Below are 9,792 nucleotides of genomic sequence, written 5' to 3' on the forward strand. Positions count from 1 at the left end.
CACGCATACATTACGTGAAGTCTAGACTAGTGCGTGTGCGCATTTAGTGTGTTTTCTTTCACTGCATGATTCAGTCTATTAAAATGCATTTAGAATGATCACAAATTCAAGACATGATGGCAGAACATATATATTTATACCACTTCATATAGTTATTCAATTTCACACGGAGAGTGCCGTTTTTCTCCAAAAATTACCATGATTACAAGTGTGACATTGAATTCAATAAACAATAAGTTAATTAAGAGACTTACGTTTTAAACACCATATTTCTTGTTTTTGCTCTATTTCGCCAACAAAAATAATTCCGAATACAGCTACAGTGCTGTTTTGCGTCTCTGAGCAACATGACGGTGTTTCGTTCTTGAATGAATCAACCGTTTAAATGATTCGGGTCAATCGCAATAACTCACTTATTAACAGTGATTTGCTGCCACCTGCTGGCGGTTTTAATTTCAAATTTTGGCTTTTTCTTTCTTTTCTTTTTCTTTTTTTTCTTTTTTTCATGTTTTAAATAATTTCAAATATCAGTATTCAACATTTTATGTTTAATATATCAAAACATTATTTATGCATTTGTAATTGCAGGTTAAATGCATTCATGTCTTGCATTAAACAAAATACATGTGTGTAAATACATCTAAATGCCACTTCAGATGCAGCTTCTGTGTTGATTTAATTTGCTTGGTAACAGCCCAAATGTCTTATTATTCTAATTCCCTGATTAAATGTAAGAATTTGACTCAAAAGATAACGGACACTTTTAGAAAAAATGGCTTTATAAAGGTGAAAATGCCCATAAAATGCAAAAATCAGTTTAAACTTATTGGAAAAAATGTATTTCAATCAGTATGAACTGACCACCGCACAGAATATGAAGAATATTAAAAACATTAGGAGTCAGCTGTCTTCGGCAGTCCTTAAGGTACCAGCACAATAACACACTCAGCAAAATATCGTCTAATTATCGTTATCGATAAAATCCCAGAAAATATCGAGATATCATTTTTTGTCAATATCGCACACCCCTAATGACCCCTTTAAGATCTAACAAAATATGACCCATCTCAAATAATTGTGCTTCTAAACATATAGGCTGCTATAACAAAAGTAGCAAATAACCATAAAAAAAATACAACACAGCAGAAGATGAAGAGAAGATATACAGCCATTTGTACAAAAGTTACACCACATAAATAATGTTAACAAGAAGATTCATCAGTCTAATAATACACAATTTAAGAATTAAAATAAATAAAATGTAACAACATGTAACATGTTGCATTGTATTTAACCATATCCTGAAGAGTAAGAGACATTTCAGAGGACCTTTGCATTGTTAAGTAAAGACAATGGTCAACTGTTTCACAGAGTCTCATATATATAGTGAATTATAAGGATGCTAACTACAGTGATTTGATTACAGTGTAAGCCTGTACTAGTAATACAGGTCCAGTTTAGGTGTATATGAACAGGGTACCAGTATTTCCTCTTACACTAAGATCTGCCTCTAGACTTCCGCATGATCTATATATAAATGTGTCCGAGTACAGATGCTAACAGGAGGTGAAAAGGAAGTGGTTCCTCGACAGAAGCATTGTGGCTGAACATTCGAACACGCCTGTGAAGCCCAAATGCTGTCTAGGCAGACAGCTCACTAGGTTTGGACACACAGCCTACGTGTGATGGTCAAACTGTGGGATGTCTACAAAAAGCTGATGAAACATTCACAGAAGTCAGATGACTATTATAACGTAACGTTATAAAGCATTATCTCACAACCAGCAATTAATAATCTCAATGCAAACCTCATAAGGAGGTTTTTGTGGTAGAGATAGCAAGTCTTACTCATTTTCACAAATCTTTTCTTTTTCCAAACAGGTGCAAAAACGATTTAGTGATTCATTTGACACAGTGTGATTAATTATTCTCATGAAGTCAGCTCAAAAAGCCCAAAGTTCATCAGTATCTAATTATAAACAGCAAGGGCTGGCGCTCTCTCTCGCAACTGCCACGGTCTTTCTCGCCATTTTTGCTGTTTGCTCGGTAAAAACTACACTGTTCTCATATATATATATATATATATATACACACACACACACAAACATACATATATGCGTGTGTGTGACCCTGGACCACAAAGCCAGTCTTAAGTCGCTGGGATATATTTGTAGCAATAGCCAAACAAACACTGAATGGGTCAAAATTATCGATTTTTCTTTTATGCCAAGAATCATTAGGATATTAAAGAGTTAGTTCACCCAAAAATGAAAATTAGCCCATAAATGACTCACCCTCAAGTCATCCTAGGTGTATATGACTTTCTTCTTTCAGACAAATCCAGTTGGAGTTATATTAAAAATTGTATTTGATCTTTCAAGCTGTTTCATGGCACTCAGCGGGCGTTGCATTGCTTCAGTCCAAAAGAACTGAAATAAAATTTGCCCATCCATAAAAAAAAAAGTGTCTCACACGGCTCCGGGGGGTGAACAAAGGCCTTCTGTAGCGAATCGATGCGTTTTTGTAAGAAAAATATCCATATTCAAAACATAATAATCACTTGAATCTAGCTTGCGCTCACTGTTGTAGACCGAAGCAGTTCCGGGCTGATGACCTATGAGGTCAGCGCTGTGCATGCGCCGCTCAGAAGTGACGCACACGGAAGCGCAGGGGAGAGATCAAAACAAAACAACGGTCACTAATTAGAAGTACAAAACGAGGATTTGTAAAGAAGAATGTCAGAGGATTTCGATATAAGCCAAGAGGAGACTGGTTTTCCTTTGCTGAAGTAGGGAAACTTTGCTTCCTTTGCTCCTGTTAACAATCGTTGGTTTTCACGAGACTCACCGGCGCATGCGCAACGCTGAACTCATACGTCATCCTCCCGGAACTGCTTCGGTCTACAACAGTGAGCACAAGCTAGATTAAAGTGATTATTACGTTTTAAAAATGGATATTTTTCTTAAAAAAAAGGAATCGATTCGCTACAGAAGGCCTTTGTTCACCCCCCAGAGCCGTGTGAGACACTTTTTTTTATGGATGGGCGATTTTTATTTAACTGCTTTTGGACTGATGCATGCAACACCCGTTGAGTGCCATGAAACAGCTTGAAAGATCAAATACAATTTTTTATTTAACTCCGACTGGATTCGTCTGAAAGAAGAAAGTCATGTACACCTAGGATGACTTGAGGGTGAGTAATTTATGGGCTAATTTTAATTTTTGGGTGAACTAACCCTTTAAGTAAAGATCGTGTTCCATTAATATATTTTGTAAATTTCCTACCATAAATATATCAAAACGTAATTTTTGATTAGTAATATGCATTGCTAAGGACTCCATTTGGACAACTTTAAAGGCGATTTTCTCAATATTTAGTTTTTTTGCTCCCTCAGATTCTAGATTTTCAAATAGTTGCATCTTGGCCAAATATTGTCCTATCCTAACAAACAATACATCAACCGAAAGCTTATTTTTCAGCTTTCAGATGATATATAAATGTATATATATTTATATATAACCTTATATATAAGGGTCAAATTTACCCTTATGACTGGTTTTGTGGTCCAGGGTCACACACACACACACACATACATACATACATACATACATACATACAGTCTATACAGCTAAGCACTCCTTATGTGTATGTTCTTTATGGGGAAATGCGTATGCAATTTAGCTTATTGGGTTCATATTCTGGTCGCATCTACTTGCTGGTATATAATATACGTCATCAAATATTTTATTTAAAAAAAAATACTGTAGTTTACAGCAGAAACGGTTCAATCAATTCACTAAAGATTCTATTCAGAGGAACGATTCGTTCATGAATCGGACAATGCTACTTTTGTGGGACTCCACCCATACACAAGACCTGTGCTCGTTCCGGGTATCCAAGCCTAGTAATATCTGAAGCGTGAGGACAAATGAGTAGTAAACAAACCACACATGTGGTTTTTAAGTTTTTTATAAGTTTTTAAAAAGGCAACGGTATAAACCTGTGAGCTGTCAGTTATACTGTGATTAACCACATGTGAGGTGACTGGACAATAATACGGAACCGGATACCGGGAAACCTCCATTTAAAAAGGCCAACCTCTACACAGAATACATCACGGTTTTAAACACAAGACTACAGTCATAAAACACACAAGGTCATGAAGTGAGCAGACAGCACCTGAGACAAGCTTACCCCGCAGGAGTCGCTGGATTTGTGACTGCCAAGTTTAACCTAAAGCTGCTAATCGTGCTGTCTGTCATGCAACAGCCTCTCAACAACACAAACGGCCTTTATATTGCTAAACATCACCATTCACGGTTTAGGATTGGCAAGTTTTTAACTGTAATGTACTCATTGTTAGCTGCTGAAATTGGCCTGCTAACCTGCTAGCTCATGTCTACGGTAACGTTATCCAGTGCGGCCGACCAGCTCAACTTCCCGGTTTACGGCGCTGGAAAACAGTGCTATTAATCGTGTCCATCTGTTCTGACACATCTGTTCCCTCTGAGAAGAGATAAAAGAGAAGATCTTCATTATTCAGACTCACCCGCAGCTGTCTGTCCCGGGGGGGGGCTCCTGTCTGCTCCGGTTACCGTGACCCCCCCGCCGCCGCCGCCGCCGCTGAACGGATGTAAAGGCGGGACCGAGGCAGGCCGCTGGTAAGCCGCTGGGCCGATTGAAAAGTCCTAAAGATAAACCCGAAAATGCTGGGGCTGGGAGTCTGAGTGTGCCGCTGGGCTAACAGTGTTAGCCAAACACTTGCCGCTCCGCACTGCGTGCCCACTCATCCGCGCGAAAACAGATCCGTAGCACTGCTGGCATTGAGTACACTTGTGCGGTGCGTTTTAAAAAGTCAGGAAACCTCCCTGACATGTGAACCGGGCAGCATCGCTGGAAGAGATAAACACGGCCCTGCTGACATCTCGCCGTGTCCGCATTTCCTCAAGCGACTCACTGACAGCGACGTGCGCGCTCCCGCCTCGCAGCGTCGACTGACGCAACGACGCCCAGCAGGTCACTCGCGCTAAAATAGCTCAACAAAAAAAGTCATATTTAAAAAAAAAAAATTATTTTTTTTAAAAGAGTCATATTTATTATAGATGAATCCCAGTCTGGTTTCTTATCGGGGAGGCATATTTCAAATAATATTAGATTAGTGTTGGATCTTATTGATTACTCTGACTTAATTGTAGATGAGAGCTTTATTTTGTTTTTAGACTTTTATAAAGCATTTGATTCTGTTGAACATAAGTTTCTTTTTCTTGCCTTAGAAAAGTTTGGTTTTGGACCTTTTTTTTATCAAAGCTGTTCAAACACTGTGTGCGAATGCAAACTGTTTTAATTTGCTGCGTGGAATTAGACCAGGCTGCCCGATCTCACCGGTTTTATTTTTATTAGCTGGTCAACTACTTTCTGTTTATCTTCGAGCACGCGCTATACAGGGCATTAATACTGCAGACAGAGAGATCATACTGAGTCTACTCGCAGATGACACTGCACTGTTTTAACGCAACTCTGCTCAGGTTTCTTTAGCTATTCATATTATTAGTGTAATCTCTCGGGCATCAGGCTTACACTTAAATATCCACAGATGTGAACTATTTTCAATCTAAACTTGTTGTCTGACAAACATAGATAGCATCCCAGTGAAAGACAGAGTTACTTACTTGGGTAAAGTCGTTTCTAAGGATATGAAGAATAGATGTGTTGATAACTTTTCCTCGATTATGCAAAAGACCAAAAAGAAACTAAATCTATGGTTACTCAGAGATTTGTCTCTCAAGGGTAGAACTTTTCTTTCTAAAGCAGAGGGTCTTTCACATCTAGCTTATTCTGCTACATCTCTTTATGTCGATGCTCAGACTTCCAAGACAGTTGACCAATGCTTCTTTCATTTCTTATGGAAAAATAAGAAACACTATTTTAGAAAATCTGTAGTTATGAATTCTTATGAACTTCTTATGACTTCATTTCATCAGCTTTTCTACCCTTAATTATACATTTAAAATAAACTGGATTAAACAACATTCAAATAATCCCACCTCTTTATGGAACTTTATACCAAATTGTATTTTTTCTAAATTAGGTAGTCTAAATTTTTTGCTCTTATGTAATTATAATCCTGACTAAATTCCTTCCAAATTATCTCACTTTCACAAACAATGTCTCTTATTGTGGTCTTTAATTTACAAGCATAATTTTTCCCCACACAGTTATATAATTTGGCACAACAGAGATTTGCTGTACAAGAATAAATCAATTTATTTTGATAATTGGGTTAAAAAGAATATTATTTTGGTGAGTCAGTTATTCAATGACCAAGGGATTCCTTTAAAATATGAGGAGTTTTTGTCACATTATAAAATCCCAATAACAGCAAAAGAATATGCTATTGTTTTTGGCGCTATCCCTTCTGGGATTATTATGTTTATAAAGGGTTTTAATAACAATGTCTCTCAGATTGTGCCATATCTCATTGTATTGGATACATATGTCTGTAAATTATCCCTTACCACCAAATCAAATAATAGGAGCATTCGTGCTCTGTTCCAGAATGAGGTTGTCTCTTGTCCGAATGCCATCTTTTATTGGAGCAGACATGTAGGTGAAATTAACTGGGCTAGAGTGTGGGTTTTGCCTCAAAAATTATTTTTGTACAATAAGATAAAAGAAGTGTCTTATAAAATGATACATCGGTGTTATCCCACAAAATGTTTTTTACAAAGGTTTATTTCTGTAAATTGCTCCTTCTGTGGTCTCCAAACTGAAGATTTGTCTCATTTATTTTGGTATTGTGAGTATACTAAGAATCTGTGGAAAAACATTTTGAGTATTTCTTGTGGTATAATTTAACTGAAATTTCATTGAAATATGAAAATGTTATTCTGGGTTATACACATTTTGAAAGGGAACAATCAGATGTTTTTTATTTACTCAATCTTATTTTGTTTCTCGCCAAATATTTTGTACACAAATGTAAATACAAGTGTAAGTGTAAGCCTTTCTTTAACCTTTTTCTGGAAGAGTTAAAACTGTATATGAATTTGATTTCTGACTCTTCCAATAAGAAAGCTGTAAAAACTGTGAATCTTTTTAAAAGGTACATTATTTTCTTGCTCCCTGGCATGTAGTATATTAATGTCATTCTGTGTTTCATATCTTATAATGATCAAATAAAATAAAAAGTAATATTATTTGTTTTCGGTTCCTTTCCAGTTTTAACGACTTGTAGTTCTCAAAACCCGTGAGTATTTTTATACTTATATTTATATCACTGTATTTAAATCCTCTCATTTTTTTATTTTGTCTATTCTCTGTTTTATTTTATTTCTCATTGTTATTATCTGTATATTGTTTTGAGCATTAAATAAAAAAAAAGTAAAATAACAAATAAACACAAAACATATGTTATATATAAATACAAATTAAATGTTAATAATTCTTTTGGTTACACTTTATTTTAAGATGGCTTTGTTACAGTGTAATTACACAAATGTGACCCTGGACCACAAAACCAGTCATAAGGGTGAATTTGAGATTTATAAATCATCTGAAAGCTGAATACATATCTTTCCATTGATGTATGAATAGGATAGGACAATATTTGGCCGAGATACAACTATTTGAAAATCTTTACTTAACATCCTAATGATTTTTGTCATAAAAGAAAAATCGATAATTTTGACCAATACAATGTATTGTTGGCTATTGCTACAAATATACCCGTCTACTTATGACTGCTTTTGCGGTCCAAGGTCACAAATAAGCACTGAGTAATATTAATAAACAACAGGCTATCGACTATAAGATTAGAGTTACTAAGGGTTACTGGTATTACTATAGTGCTATACTATATTGTATAACAAAGTCACTAAAATAAAGTGTTAGGCTACAGTTTAAATTTTTTTTGATGCAGTAATAATAATAATAATAATCAAATATTTTGTACACAAATGTAAATACAAGTGTAAGTGTAAGCCTTTCTTTAACCTTTTTCTGGAAGAGTTAAAACTGTATATGAATTTGATTTCTGACTCTTCCAATAAGAAAGCTGTAAAAACTGTGAATCTTTTTAAAAGGTACATTATTTTCTTGCTCCCTGGCATGTAGTATATTAATGTCATTCTGTGTTTCATATCTTATAATGATCAAATAAAATAAAAAGTAATATTATTTGTTTTCGGTTCCTTTCCAGTTTTAACGACTTGTAGTTCTCAAAACCCGTGAGTATTTTTATACTTATATTTATATCACTGTATTTAAATCCTCTCATTTTTTTATTTTGTCTATTCTCTGTTTTATTTTATTTCTCATTGTTATTATCTGTATATTGTTTTGAGCATTAAATAAAAAAAAGTAAAATAACAAATAAACACAAAACATATGTTATATATAAATACAAATGAAATGTTAATAATTCTTTTGGTTACACTTTATTTTAAGGTGGCTTTGTTACAGTGTAATTACACAAATGTGACCCTGGACCACAAAACCAGTCATAAGGGTGAATTTGAGATTTATAAATCATCTGAAAGCTGAATACATATCTTTCCATTGATGTATGAATAGGATAGGACAATATTTGGCCGAGATACAACTATTTGAAAATCTTTACTTAACATCCTAATGATTTTTGTCATAAAAGAAAAATCGATAATTTTGACCAATACAATGTATTGTTGGCTATTGCTACAAATATACCCGTCTACTTATGACTGCTTTTGCGGTCCAAGGTCACAAATAAGCACTGAGTAATATTAATAAACAACAGGCTATCGACTATAAGATTAGAGTTACTAAGGGTTACTGGTATTACTATAGTGCTATACTATATTGTATAACAAAGTCACTAAAATAAAGTGTTAGGCTACAGTTTAAATTTTTTTTGATGCAGTAATAATAATAATAATAATAATAAATTCATACATAATGATTAAAGTACTGACAATGCAGTTAAGTGATTATTATTAATCATAATTTTACTTAAATTTCACAATTTACTAACCTGAAGCATGTTCTTTTGGGTTATAGTTACAAAAGGGGCCATACAAAAGACCAAATCAGTTACAGATTATATGAATACAAAACCTTTTTTTCTTTTTTTAACTGAGCAGTTATATTTAGAGATAAGGTGCGAGGAAAAGTTGGAATCTGATAATAAATTCAATATAAAGTGAAATTACAATACAATAAAATGGTTAGAGAATAGATAGTTAAGAATGCCATTCCAAAATGACCTAAAATGTATTATTCAAGGAGGCCAATAAAGCAAATGTATCTAGATTTGACATAAAATGCATGTATGTCTATAAATGTAGCCTATTATCATGTCAAGAAAATAGGCAGGTCATTCTAAAGATGAATCTAACTGAATAACTAAATCTGTAATCAGGAAATTAATTAAAAAAAAATCTGTTTAGAACAGCGATGAACTGGGCTTAACTTTTTGAACGAATACAGTTTTATATAACCAAGATTTAAATTATGTGGATGTGGGGGAACTGGGTGAAGTTCATGAAATTTAAACGCCAGAGTGAATTACTCGGATTGGTCATATTAACCACTAGATGTCGCAGTGGACATACAGTTTGTATCTGTAACTTAAACTCGTTTCAGTATTTCAGTCGAGGTTAAACCACAGGCTGTTTGTGTTGTTAAACTGTTAAATTCCACGCATCATTACATAAGAATAAATATTGTGAGAATCACTATGGAACTCCCAGGAACACCCATGAGTCATAGTACAGCTCATTTGAAGGCAATGCCCATAAACTGAAGCCAGTTGGGAA

At 34.7% G+C, this 9,792-nt stretch overlaps 1 protein-coding gene across 3 annotated transcripts in view; it reads right to left on the reverse strand.

The window, feature by feature from the left end:
• LOC107582992 (TBC1 domain family member 10A-like) overlaps positions 1-4,982 on the reverse strand; it is a 17,050-nt gene extending 12,068 nt beyond the window's left edge. For 2 of the 3 annotated variants that reach the window (XM_016269043.1, XM_016269045.1), the window contains exon 1: positions 4,551-4,982. The gene's annotated coding sequence lies outside the window, so the exon portion shown is untranslated. The other variant, XM_016269044.1, reaches the window with a different exon arrangement.
• Between the last annotated feature and the right edge of the window lie 4,810 nt (positions 4,983-9,792).

Source organism: Sinocyclocheilus grahami, unplaced genomic scaffold (assembly GCF_001515645.1).
Source record: "Sinocyclocheilus grahami isolate Dianchi unplaced genomic scaffold, SAMN03320097.WGS_v1.1 scaffold49.1, whole genome shotgun sequence".
In the NCBI taxonomy this organism is placed as follows: Eukaryota; Metazoa; Chordata; class Actinopteri; order Cypriniformes; family Cyprinidae; genus Sinocyclocheilus; species Sinocyclocheilus grahami.